The sequence below is a fragment of the Zootoca vivipara genome, chromosome 14, assembly GCF_963506605.1.
Source record: "Zootoca vivipara chromosome 14, rZooViv1.1, whole genome shotgun sequence".
Classification (NCBI taxonomy): Eukaryota; Metazoa; Chordata; class Lepidosauria; order Squamata; family Lacertidae; genus Zootoca; species Zootoca vivipara.
Genome location: NC_083289.1, coordinates 40,009,927 through 40,024,177, shown reverse-complemented (window position 1 = coordinate 40,024,177; position 14,251 = coordinate 40,009,927). Strand labels below are relative to the sequence as shown.

General features: G+C 45.6%; 1 protein-coding gene across 2 annotated transcripts in view; it reads right to left on the bottom strand.

Annotated features, from left to right (window-relative positions):
• XYLT1 (xylosyltransferase 1) overlaps positions 1-14,251 on the bottom strand; it is a 175,932-nt gene that overhangs the window by 84,570 nt on the left and 77,111 nt on the right. Inside the window, exon 1 of one of the 2 annotated variants that reach the window (XM_035130697.2) lies at positions 7,566-11,209. The exons of the other annotated variant lie outside the window; for it this stretch is intronic. The gene's annotated coding sequence lies outside the window, so the exon portion shown is untranslated. Of the gene's footprint in view, positions 1-7,565; positions 11,210-14,251 lie in introns of those variants that run through there. 2 annotated transcript variants of the gene reach the window in all.

The following is a 14,251-nucleotide window of genomic DNA, read 5'->3' as shown; positions in this document are numbered from 1 at the left end:
CATGCAATGGATGGATCTACTTAAGACCCAGAGATTGATAAAGACAAGGACCTGCTCCTCTCATACTCCATTAGAACACAAGAAGAGGCTGCATCCTGTTCTTACAGTGACCAGCCAAATGTCTGGGGGAAACCTTGAAGAAGGATCTTAGCACAAGAGCACTCTCCCCTCTGGTATTCAGAAGCATGGCTGCCTCCAGCCAGGGAGGCAGACTATAGTCAGTGTGGCTGGTAGCCACTGATACCTTTATCCCCCATGAACTTGTCTCATCCTCTTTCAAAGCCAACCAAGTTAGTGTCCATCACTGGAGGGCCACAAGTTCCCAAGGTTCATTTAAAAACAGAACCAGAGATTCTTTCGTTCTTAATATAAGGGAGGCCCTTATGGGAACCCATGATCTCTGACACCCCCCCCCCCAAGATTCAGTTAAAACATGGTCCACCAGTAATTAGCATGGAACTGGGGAGACCAGGGTTCAAATCCCCACTCAACCATGAAGCTCCCCAAGTGACTTTGAGGGCCAGTCACTTCACTCTCAGCCTAAGCTACCTCACAGAGTTGCTGTGGGGATTATATGAGGAGAGGGAGAAACATGTATGCTCACCGGAGGAAAAGGTGGGGTACAAGTGGAATCCATAAAATAAAGAGAGTGTAACTAAGCAGGCCGTTACAGAAGGCGAGAGACAGACCCCTTCTGATGCTTCTGTAATCCAAACATCCCCCTCAACGTCTTTTGCAAACGAAACTATTTCCGCCCTAAACAAGCTAATGTGAGCAGCTGCATTTGTATCCGGTAGTTTCTCCAGACACATTTCCCGACTCCGCACCTCCTCGTGCAACTGCTTTCTGCGGGCCTTTCTCTTCCAATCGCAACTGTCAGGCAGCAATTTAGCCTTTATCTAAACTCAGCCCTGGGCTGTTCCCTGAGTTGGGATTGCCAGAGAGATCTATATTGCTGAATTCTTTTGAGGTTTCTCCTCGTGTCTCTTTTCATTAAGAGGCCTGTCCGGAGCCAGGCGCGTCGGCTCTGGTTTTAGAAGCAGCAGGCCTAAAAATAATTGTGTGACAGGTCTCAAGGAGAGCTTAATGTGAAAGCTAAATTTGCTGCTGAACGGGCATTCTGATTTGGAGGCGCCAGCAAAGAGGTTTATTAAACTGAAGGTCGTCAAGGGATGCATGTTTGCTTTTACTGCCTTCCAACCAAGCATAGATGAGACCATCAGTGCTACTTGCTACTGCACTGCACTGTTTTGTTTTAAATGCTCCTGTGCCCCAATTTCAAGATATTGGGAGGCATCCAAAGTCAGTCCTGTTCACCCATTGAAGCTGATGGACACAACTGACTTGGATACATTCATTTCAATGGGTCTATTTTGAGCAGAACTTGGTTTGGGTGCAGTCCACTGGGTAGCAGAGCAATGTGCTGCTTTGTGTTGGACTGGAGGTGCTGGTTCCCCTCTGCTGACCTCTGTGGACTTCACATGGGCTGGTGGTGGCCAGCAAAAAGCCCCAAAATGGGGCTTTCAAGGGGTGAGGCTAAGCTGGCTCAGGAGCTCTTGGATCCCGAGCTGGCGACACAATCACTGCTGTGACAACTCCAGGGTGGCACAGACAGGGTCTGCCCTCTCCTTCTGCCCCAGCCACCACTTGCAACAGGGCTGAAGCTGTTGTGGTGATGGTGGCTCCACTGGCCATGGTGGGTGGGGATGTCTGCACCGCAGCTTAAGTGAAGCATAGAATTGTAGTGTTGGAAGGGAACCCAAGGGTTATGCAACCCCCTGCAATGCAAGAATCATGCTTGGGGCTGCTTCCTGCTTTTTAGCAGGAATTGCCTCTCACCACCATGGACATCCCAAGGGACTTGTGCTCAGGGGACAGCACTCTCGGGCACTTACTGAGGCCCCACACCGCAAGATCGCTGACCCATGTTGCTTCCTCCTGCACCCGTCCTCTCCATGTGAGCAAGCAGATTCCATTTGCCTTGGCACCCCGCCCCCCCATTTCTGAGCGGTGGAGTTGGCTGGGGCCAGAGGGACAAGGGCAAGCGACTGGGCAGCGGAGATGGCACTGTGGAGCCAACACCACTCACATGCCAAGCTACACAGCAGCAAGAAAATGGTCATATTTAGGCATTCTGCAATCCATTGTCTCTCTCCTTGCCAAGGACACCGCCACGAGTAGCTCTGCACTCCCTCTTCCACCCAGGGCAAACGCTGCCACCTCTCCTGTCCCTGTAATTTACAATCTGCTTTGCTTCAAAGGCCCCACCCTGTCAACAGAAGGGCAGGATGCACAAGGACATCTCAGATCAAGGGATAAGGCAACAACTGCATAGCTTTTTAGCAGATCCCTACCCTCATTTTTTTTAATTGCCCTTGAACATCATTGCCCCTATCCTTGCCTTAGAGGACTGCTTTGCTATAGATGTTAATGTGAGCTACCAGTGTCAATAAGGAAGATTCAACACCTCTTCTCCAGGGGAGGGGATGCAGCTCTGCAGCAGATCATGTACTTGGCAGGCAGAATTTCCAACCCCCGCCTTCTCTAATAATAATAATAATAATAATAATAATAATAATAATAATAATAATAATAAGTCATTACGTAGAAAGAGCTGGGGAAAGTCTTTGCCTGAGGCCTTGGGCATTGCCAGCCAGAATGGACGATGCTGGGGTAGATGGACCACTGGCATGACTACACACAAGGCGGTCGAAGATTTAGGCTCTATAAAAAGGATAGGAAATTAGGAAAGTGCCTTATGTACCATCAGACCATTGGTCCACCTTGCTGGCTATTGTCTCTGCTGACCACGAGTGGCTCTCCAAGTAGGGATTAAATGTGGGATACAGAGCACGTCCTCTACCACTGAGCTATACCTCCTTCCCTAAACAGAGGGTGCTGTCTTGCACCAAGTCAGACAGTTGGATCATCTAGCCAGCTATTGCCTGCCCTCTGCCTAGCCAGTGTGATGCCCTCCAGATCTTTCAGGAGGTAGTGATGGCCACCAACTTGGATGCCTTTAAAAGACCACTGGACAAGTTCATGGAGGATAAAGCTATCAACTAGCCACAGTGACTATGCTTTGCTTCCACGGTTGGAGGCAGCACTGCTTCTGAATTGCAGTTGCTAGAAACTGCGGGAGGGGAGAGAGCTGTTGAGTTCAGGACCTGCTTGCGGGCTTCCCATTGGGGCATCTGGGTGGCCGCTGTGAGAACAGGATGCTGGACTGCATGAGCCATTGGTCTGATCCAGCAGGCTCTTCTATTCTCACGGTCTTTTCATAGCACAACTCCCACTATCCCTGGTTGGGGCTGATGGGGGCTGAAAGCCAGCAATTTCTCAGCTCAGTTTGCAAATGCCGGGGACTGATCCTGGGACATTCTGCATGCAGAGCATGTGCTTTGCTCCTGAGCAGCAGCAGTCCTTCCTTGCCTCGAATAAGGTGACTTCAAAACAGCTCTTACTGCAGGGGGATGGAGCAGGAGAGGAGAGAGAATTTGGTGCCTCACTTAATATACTTCTGATTATTACTCATTTCTCCTCCCTCCCGCAGTCTCCTCTCCCTCCCCGTGTCCTTGTCTGGGTGCCATAGGCGAAAGAGGCTTTGCAAAGACGGTGACGGCAGAGAAATGTTTGCTCAAGAGCACGTTGGCTGGAATACCAATGTAACTAAGCAGCGATGCTTAACAATGTGTGCAGGGTGAGAGAAGGGAGGAGGGTGTGCATGTGTGTGTGTGTGTGTGTGTGTGTGTGTGTGTGTGTGTGTGTGTGTAATAATGCTGTCATGGAAGAAATAAACAGCCAGGGATCAGCTTCTTTGGCAGCCCAGCACATTGCAATTCTGAGCATGGTAATCTCTGTGATCAGCACTTGTGATAATAAAGCTCTCTCACACACGAGGGAAAACAAGCCATAGGATGCTATCCATTGATTTTGAAAAGAAAGAAAGAGAGGGAGAGAAAGAGGTCAGCCTTGCTTATTATTGTCGGCAGGTCTGAATTGGCTGGCCTTTATTATTTTGTATTAGCATCAAATTAGAATGTTTCTCAAACAGACTGGAACAAATCCGGCCGTACCAGCAGTCCCTGATATAAGCAAGGGAGGAAGATATCACAAGGTGAATATGGAAGCTCTAACCCTTAACTACAACCACCACAACCAAAACAATCCCCTTTCCTTGGAATGCTCAACTTCTTAGCATAATGCTGGAAACCAACATTACGGCTGCTCAGTTGCCTAGATCCACCTGCATGCTCTAGAAATAAAAGACATTTGCTATTCCCTTTTAAATGATTTGCTATCCAATTTTTATCGTTATTTTTAGTGCATACGGGTTGGTCCTCTTCAGGTTAGACCCATCAAAGTCATTTAAAAGGCCTAACTTGGATTCGTTAATCTCAATGCGTCTGTTTTGAGGAGGGCTAGCAACTCTGTGCATTTTTCAGCTCCAAGCACTGCCGTTCGTTCTTATGTTTGATGTACATCACCCTGGTTGTTCCTGCCACACAAGGATGGGCCATTTATGAATAAATAAAACAAGGATGGCCAATATGGTGGCCTGTGGGACTCCAGCTCACATCACCCCTGACCACTGGCCCTGCTGGCTGACGGGGATGGTGGGAGTTGGAATTCAACCAGTTTTGGAGGGGACTACTCCTGCTGTAAAATCATCATGTTGATTTTAATGGGTTTCTGGCCCATTTGTATCAAAAGTTGATGGAAAGATCCTTTTCATGAGCCCGCAGAAACCCAATCAGCAGGCATGGCAAATCCACAAAACAATGTGGGTGGGTGGATGGGGGGAAAACATTCAGTAGAGTCTGTTAAGGAATCTTTAATCATCTCTGTAAATTTTGGACGCTCTTACATAATGAATGCGCCAATAAGGATGAGGAAATTAATTCATGTGTGCTTGACTTTCTGCCCTGATGCAAAGGGTCAGGAAGCAAAATGATCTTGCGGTAATTATCTGCAAGCAATTGAAAGAGGAAAGAGCTTCACAATCAAACCTAGAAGGGAATAGAATATTATTATTTTTAAAAAATACTTTGGAAAAGTGTCTTCTTCCTCCCCCTGATCCTTCCTCCCTACACTTCTAACCAGAATGGTGACTTCAATATTCATGGTTCTAGTGCAGGCACCCCCAAACTGCGGCCCTCCAGATGTTTGGCCTACAACTCCCATGATCCCTAGCTAACAGGACCAGTGGTCAGGGATGATGGGAATTGTAGTCCAGAACATCTGGAGGGCCGAAGTTTGGGGATGCCTGTTCTAGTGTGACTGGCAGACAATCACATTAGTGGTAAAACAAGATGGCACCCACAATGAACCTGGTGGCAACACATATTTGCAAATATCTGAGCATATCTGAGCAGCCCTTGCTCAATGGTCTTAGGAACACAGACAGCTATTTTAAAATAAGTCAGACCACTGGTCCATCAAGCTTAGTACTGTTCTACCCTGGCTAGCAGCAACTTTCCAAGCATTTCTTTATTGCTTTGCCATAACGTTTATACACCACCTGACTGTAAGAAAACCTCTCAAAGCGGTTTAGCAAAAAGGGCAGGGAGTCCTTCCCAGGCCTACGTGGAGAAGCCGGGGATTGAACCTGGGACCTTCTGCATGCCACTGAGCTACAGTGCTTCCTACCTTGACCACCTGGTTAATTGGATTTGATATCCCTGACCTGCAAACACTGCACAAACCTCAACAGAGCAGTCATCAGTCACCCATGGACTCTTTTAATTGTTACCATCAAGTACAGGGGCTTTTAATTACAGCCTGCAGATTACGGGCAATAGAGATGAAGTAAACAAAGCAAAGCTCCTGTTTGGAAGCTCCCATTCCATTGTAGTTGCATTTAGAGAAGAATTATATCACACACACACACACACAAAAATGGAAATCATAATCTTAATTTCCCCTTCAGATACTGATCCGGGGACCAATTATACAAGATTTTTACCGGTAGGTGAAACAACTGTCACTTTTCATTACAAAGGAAGCCGAAACAAAAGGTCCACTGGGACAGCAGAAGCACACTAGATTAAATACATATTAACTGGTGGCCTCTGCTGTCACAACACAGTCTCTCTTAGACAGAGCTCCCTCCTTCTCCTCAGCAAACTGAAGGATGAACTGTAGCTCCAAGATACAGCATCCACTTCGTCCCTGGTTCAATCCCTGGTATCTCCAGGTTAGGGCTATGAAAAAGCCCGGCCTGAAATCCTGGATAGCTGCTGCCCAAACTAGTTTATCTGATTTGTTATAAGGCCATGGAGTTTGGAAACTGCAACAGGTGAGGGCTGGGGAAAGGCAGTCCGCACACATTGACATCGATCCTGCAGACTGATCCAGCAACATTGCATGCTGATTCATTTCCAAGCTCAGTCAAACACGCTGGTTGTTAATCTTTAGACACCTCAGGACAAGGTTGCCTCATGGATCACCTCCATCTATATGGATTCACCTGAGGCCTAAGAATGGACCCATTACTAGCAAAGGTCTGGTTTGTGGGTAGCAGGGACAGGGCCTTTTCAGTGTTGGCACCACAGCTGTGAAACATTGTCCTCTAGAGAAGCACATCAAGCTGAGCCTCTTCCCATATGTTGATAAGCTCTGGATACTTCTTCTTTAATTCCAGAACAGCTTTTATGATCAAACCCTCCTGGTTTTATGCTGGTTAATTGGATTACAACACACACCCCTCCCAAACTTTATGATTTTTTTTTACTGCTTTTGATATTTGATCTCTCCTTCTAAATAGCAAACTCAAATGGGGAGTGCCAACAGATACATAATCAAAAGGGGACAGTGAGAAACAAGAGGGAGGTGCCAGCATGCTCAGGGGACCCCCCCCCAGGTTTGCAGAAGTATTAAAAAAACCTTTTAACATCCCAAGGGGTGTTGGTAGAAACCTCCCTATGTCCCCTGATTATTCTTTTTGGGGGAGGTCACTTGAAACCTTGGCTACAACCCACTGCTTGAAATCTAGGAGAAATGTATACAGGGATACATGTACAGTGGTGCCTCGCAAGACGAATTTAATTCGTTCTGTGAGTCAATTCGTTTTGCGAAAAATTCATCTTGCGAATCCCATAGGAATGCATTGAATTTTATTTATTTATTTATTTTGCCCATAGGAACGCATTAATTGAATTTCAATGCATTCCTATGGGAAACCACGATTCGCTAGATGAATTTTTCACAAAACAAATTCGTCTTGCGAGGCAACCTCCGATCGCAAAACCCATTCGTCTAGCGAAAAATTCGTCTAGCAGGGCACTCGTCTAGCGAGGCACCACTGTATTATGGTGTGGAGGGGAGGAAAAACTAGGTCATTCCTCTCCCTCTCCATGTCTACAGCTATTCAACTTGTTTTTTTTTTAAAAAAATGCTACCCTCTCTGTATTCTTGAATTTTTAATTCCAAGAACCACAGAAGGCTAATGAAAAAACCCCAACAACTTTAATTTGTTTTACCCTGTTGCCGAGATGATCTCAAAAACATGATTTCACAATAACCTTATGGGCCGTACCCAAGAGACTCAGAGTAAGAACACACACCAGATGCACTCATGGTGCTTAAGAGATTCAGCCGAGAAGTTGGAACTTGTTGACTTTCATTGGGCCTTGTCTCCTTTTTCAATCGACTTGTTTCCTGCATGCGTTAACTTTCCAATATGACTTAAACTTGTGGTTCTTATTGCTGAAAGAGAAATTGTTGTTCTTATTGCTGAAAGAGAAATAATGACGTGACATATAAGGGAAAGCTATACTAAATGTGACCTCAAAGTGGACAGATAATCCTTTTACGGTGTGGTCCTAGCAGTGTGCAAGATTCCCACCCCACATTTACTCATCCCTTTCAATGGCTGGTTCATTTGCTTTTCATTCATCTCCACAAGCAATTCGACACTAGTTCATTCATTTTGTTATCCACATTAGATTCCCATTGCTTTCAAAGGGAGACCCAGACAGTCTTCTAGTGCCTTTAACTCCTACATTTTTCATCCAAACGGCATGATACCGCTAAGCTTTCTACTCTTCCTTCAATGCACCAGACCTTTCCCAAGTTCAGGCACATTGGTTGGAAGTACGTCCCTGCTTTAGAGGCAATTACTGGTAAATAAGACAAAGATCCCATTGGCTTCCCATTGTTTTCAGTGTGACTAGTAATGCCTGTGCTTTGATACGGTGTAATACTGAGAGGCATTTTAATTGACGTTTGATTTTACAGTTTAAACTGATTTTCATTTTCTCATATTGTATCGTTATATACCACTTGAGATTCGTAGTGAAGTGATCTATCTATCTATCATCTATCTATCTATCTATCATCTCAAACTATAGTTCCCAGGATTCTTTGGAGGAAGCTGTGGCTGTTAGTGGGATCATAGTGCTTTAAACGTATTGTGCAGATGTACCCTAATTCCGAACCAGGCTAGGTGAAGAGGGTAGCCTTTAGAGCACACTATCCTAAGCCCTTAGTTCTCCCGAGCCTGCCGACACATCCCTTGTGTGCATGGATGACGTCATGTTGGCTAATTAGGATTCAGACTCTGAGAATGAGTTGAGCATTGTATAAGGATTAGCAGAACAAAAAAAAGTGCCTAAGATGTACATGCCAAGAGTAACAGGTGAACCACAGAGGTTGGGCGTAACTGAGAACACCAGGGCTGCTCTGTGTGCTTGTCAAAAACACAGATAAGCAGCAGTCACTGCACCTAAGCCCCCCTTTCCCCATTACGAAAGAGCAATGAGTAAAGGCTAAGCTAATAGCTGGCTACAGGATGCAGATCAATGTAATCTGAAGCAGAAGCCTGAGCGGTTTCAGAACGCTGCTTAAGGCACACCTGAGAGAACACAACAAGATTTGGAACAGCAGGGCGTATATTACCTAGGCCTTCAAAAGACGTGCGTGGAAAACGTTATCAGGTGTGTAATTGGGGCTGCCAGGTGGCAACCCGGATATTCACTGCATCCCTTTGAAGCAACTGGTGAAGGAGGAAACACTGTCACTGCCACGTTCCCTGCAGGTAATTTCCTTTCGTTCAGAGGGCCCCCCCCCCGTTTGCTGTAGTGAGCAGGGCTCAAGATACATGGGTGTAGTTGGGGGGGGGGTCACCCACCCCCGCAAATAAATAAAAATCAATAAAAATACTTAACTGAGGTTCTGGCCCCCAACATAAATCCTGGCTAGGCCCCTCTCCAGGTGCACTGTAAGTTCGCTCTATAAGACACACCTGACCATAAGACGCACCTAGTTTTTTTTAGAGGAAAGCCCCGTTTTGGGGGGGATCAGCTCACAGTTGTGCAGCTTCTTCTCCAAAGGGGAAAAGCCCCGTTTTTTTGAGGATCAGCTCACAGTTGTGCAGCTTCTTTTGCAATGGGGAAAAGCCCCAGTTTGGGGAGGGGATCAGCTCAAAGTTGTTGAGCTTACTTTGCAAAAGGAAAACATCCTGTATTTATGGAGTTCAACTCACAGTTCTGCAGCTTCTTTTGGAAAGGAAAGGGAGCCATGTCTACAGTTTCCAGACAGATAATCTAACCAGCCAGTCACATGTCGCTGGGGAAACAAACAGCCTCCTTCTGCAGAACATTCAACAATGGAGGCCTGGGCAAAGGGGCGGGGGCAGAAATGGAGCCAGCGATCGACCACACACTCGCTCTATAAGACACACAGACATTTCCCCTTACTTTTTAGGAGGAAAAAAGTGCATCTTATGGAGCGAAAAATATGGTATGTTTTACAGCAAGAGTGGGGCTCTGGGGCCAAGTGCAGCCCCACAGGCCTCTTCAGCTGCCCCTCATTGCTCTCCTCAGGCCACCCCTCTGCTCATGAGTCACACCCTTTATCACCAGCCCTGTTTGGCATTCTCCTGGGGGCCTTTTGCTTGTCTGGATGGAGGACAGAGAAGACGCAATATGAATTTGTGTAGAACTTAGCCTCCTATACAAAAGGTGAAATTTTAAATACATTGCCCCTCCCACTTTATGCCCCTGCCCCACACACTCCTTGCATGTTGCCCAGAAAGGAATGTGGGGCTCAGCTGAAAAAGGTCCCCCAACCCTGTTTTAAATCAACTAAGTGAAAATCTGCACTGCATGGATATGTGAAGCTCATTGGTGCAACGGGAGCTTCCTGTGAAACCCAAAGCAACAACGCAGAAGTTGTTGTTGTTGTTGTTAGGACTGTGGCAGGGAGAGGGAAAACTGGACTCTCCTGCCCTACAGTCTCAAAGCTGCTCAGGCTCCCCCATTAAAGCTATTTACTAGGCGTGTGCAGTGGGATCAAGATTCAGTTTGGATCCTACTTCAGGAACAGTCTGTCTCATCCCAGAGTGCATTGCCCAGTTTGACTCCAGGTCCAGCTCAGAATCTGCTTCATGAAAAACAATCTCTGTTACTTCCCCTTCACTACTATGGGGAGTCAAAAGCAGCTCAAACTTCCACCCTCCCTTTTTACAGAAGTGGATGAAATTTGCAGACATTGTAACCCCTACAGAGTGGTTCAAGGCTGCCAAATTACAGGCAGGGAAGTGCCTCTAAATTTTGATTTTTATATTTAAAGAGGAAACATGCACAACTTGAGGGGTCTCACAGAGATCCTACTTCAGCTTGGACAAGCCCCTAAACACTCCAAGGCACATTAAATCAGCTTGCAGCTCTGTGTTTGTACAAAGACTTCTACAAGACTCAAGTTCCCCACTTTTGCCTGGTGAGGGTATTAAGATAAACGCCTGGAACCCATTTACTCTCAGCATGACGTACTGATGATTATTGGCTAGTGGTGATGCAGAGTCAGGATTTTTGCACTGATGGCACTTGGTGTTAGGGAACGTACTCACTGCTGAAAGATGAGAGGCTACATCTGTATTGGTACCCTGCCAGCTTTTGAAGATTCCCTTATTTTATATAGGCCTTCCCTTGGTTCCCTTGACCTAAGTCTATTGTTTTACTTGCTGCGCTGTTCAAACGGCCATGTTTTATTGCAAATTTTAATTGTGGCTGCTTATACTTTTAAGACTTGGTGGGTGCTTTTATACTTGTAAACTGCTTTAGAAGCCTATTTTGGGATTAAGCAGCATATAAAAAACTAATCTGAAACGTGCATGCAAATTGCAATCATATACCAAGGGTTGCATAGAACACTTGCCCTACTCAAGAGTAGACCTATTGAAATTAGTAAGCATGGCCAACTCAGGGCTGTTGATTTCAGTGAGTCTACTCTTGAGTAAAACTCAGCTGGAGACCATGCATACTGTCACATCTAGTTTGGCTCATATATCTTTATGAAGATGTTGAGAGCCAAACAGGATACCTTGCCAACGCAAAGCCTGAGCACGTCTTCCGCCTGAGCTGCTATGAGTTCACTCCAGCTCTATGAGACAGAAGCATTTGCATCTCCTGAAAAGCAGCAAGCAGAGCAGAGGAAAGCAAAAAGTGGGAGGTGGGGGTGTGTTGTGAGAATGGACATTTAAACTAAATAATACTGAAGTGAAGGCAGAGGAACGCTGATGGCTCCCATTTCCCCTGATTATGTAGGTCAACTAATAGCCATCGTAATGCTCTTCATTCAAGCACATGGTCATTAAATCATACTTTAGAGAATCCAAAAGAGCTTACAATGTATCCATATGGTCCACAGCTGGTTTTATCCAGCACTAAAGCAAATGGGTAGATTGGTTGAGGGAAAGGGGGGGGGGAGAGAGGAGGCCAAAGGATGTTCTCTCAGCTGACAGGATTTAATTGAGGGAAGGGAACCTGCCAACCACCGCTCTTTTGAGAGCTCCTCTGGAGGAAGGTAGAATTTGCTCACAGACGAAAGCTCTGTCAGCAACTCATCCTCATCACTGAAATGTTGCGATTGCCATACACCACTGATTGGCTTCATTTGGACAAGGCTTTTGTTTGTTTTAATTGTGAGAACAGGATGCTGGACTAGATGGGCTACTGGCCAGATTCTTCGGGGCTCTTCTCTTCTAAAGTGGTAATTCTGTACCACTTCCAGCAACCATGGCTTCTCCCAGAGCATCCTGGGAACTGTTAAGGGTGCTGAGACTTCTTAGGAGACTGTGATTCCTTTCACGCAAGCCCCCCCCCCTACAATTCCCAGAGTGGTTTGACAATCAATCCCTCTTCCCAGGGAACTCTGGGAATTGTAGCTCTGTGAGGGGAAACTGTGGGGATCTCCTAACAATTCTCAGCCCCCATAACAAACTATAGGTCCCAGGAGGATTTGTGGAGAAGCCATAACTGTTTAAAGTAGTCTAATAGTGCTTTAGCTGTATATAGCAAACGTGGCTTAAGACTGCTTTAGGAATAAGGGGGCACCATCCTGTCCTTTCTCTCACGCTGCCATCTTAACCTGGCCCTGGGTTGAGTGTCTCAGTGAAAACTAGGCCAGCGTCCTCCTTTCCTTAAAGAGTGGCAGAGCTTTGCTTCCTCACAATGGAGGAAAACACAACATTTATAGACTGGAGGCTGAAAGAATCCCTTGTTCCGCAGCTGCAGATTCAATGCGGTTGTGTTGTAACAGCCGGTCTCTGAATAAACCCTGTGCAGAAGGGCGACTGGACTGCCCTTGTCGGCGGTCCAAAATACAATGTGGACAAAAAACAGATTTGTGAAATACTACAGTGCAGCTTTTCAGTGCTGTGTGTGTGTGTGTGTGTGTGTGTGTGTGTGTGTGTGTGTGTGGTTTTTCTGGAAGAAGACAGAGCTCTTCTTTATGATCAACAGGAAGTACCTTCTCTTTTTTTTATACATATACTTGCTCAAAATTAACCAACTGCCAAAACTCCAGTGCACAAACGCGGCATTGTTGAAAGAACGGGGAACAAAAAGAAAAGCACACTTTCCCCTCCTGCCTCCAGTAAAATTTTAAAATAAAATTTAAATAAAGCGGTTATCTCAAAACTCATTGTGGTGAAGAAACTGCAGAAAAATGATTATAGGGTAGGGGGAGTTCTTGGGCGTAGGAACTGAGGATCACTCTCTGTACCCAACACCTAGTCCCGGAACTCATGAGTCATCGCAAAAGGGTATTCTGTTGCTCTGATGTTTATATCCACGTGCATATTTAGCAGGAAGAGAGGGGCGAGGGAGAACAAGGCCCTTTCATCAGTCTGTCTTGGCCCCTCAACACTGCCAGCTCCAGGTTTGAGAGGTCCCTTGCAAAAATGCACTCTTTGGGGTAGGAAGAGAGAACAGTGGGCTTATTTGATTATTTATTACTGAATATTTATACACAGATTCGTGCACAGCCCTCCCTCTGATCTGCCCCATGGCTCCAATCCAGGGGGCAACTGGTCAACTTGTCCTCTCAAGAGCTAGCAAGCACTTGGGGGGGGGGGTCAGCAGGGGACAAAGAAAGGAGAGTGGTGGATAGGTGGTGATACAGTGGGAGTAGGGTGAGGAGTAACAATGGGTTATTTTTTGACTAAGATGTTCTGAAACTGGAACGTTTTATGGAGCTGGTTGATACATCTGGGAGATCCGGAGTCCAGGGAAAGGGGGGTAGAATTAGACTAATGTGGTTAAAGGTATGATAGAAGAAATAACATTTGAATATACGGAAAAATTTTGGGGTATAAAATGTGAAGCTAAAGGAAGAATAAGAGCTGGATGGAAAATAAAGTTAGATTTGGATTAATTAATGAATTATAGGTTGAGGGTATTCAATGTTTTTGTTTTGTTTTTGTTTTAGTAGATTAGAACTGGTTGGGAAATAATGGAAAAATTGTGCCAGAATGATTTAAGATGATAAAAGAAAATTGCTTAATTTAGATGTAATAAATGGACCCAGTGTGCGGGGGAACCGAGGAAGTCCACAATGTGAATGTGAATGTGATGAATGGATATGTTTTTCTTTTTCTTTTTTGACTATGTTTTATTTTTGCTTTTTTGCTTTGCTTTTTGTGTTAAAATATCTGAAAACCAATAAATATTATTTGAAAAAAAGAGAGCAAGCAAGCACTTAAAGGAGCATCAGTTACCTGATCATTGTGGTAGCTTGCAGTGACTACTAAAATTTCTCGTGATACCCTACAGCAACACCATGTTTGAGACACTGAGGAAAAGGAGCAGGCTTGTTTTCTGCTGCTCCAGAGGGTTGGACCTGAGCCAATGCATTTTCAAAAAGCATCCTGGGAACTGTAGTTTGTTAGGGGTTCTGAGAGTTGTCAGGAGGAAACCACTATTCCCTTTACAGAGTTACAATTCCCACAGTTCTCTGGGGAAAGGGATTC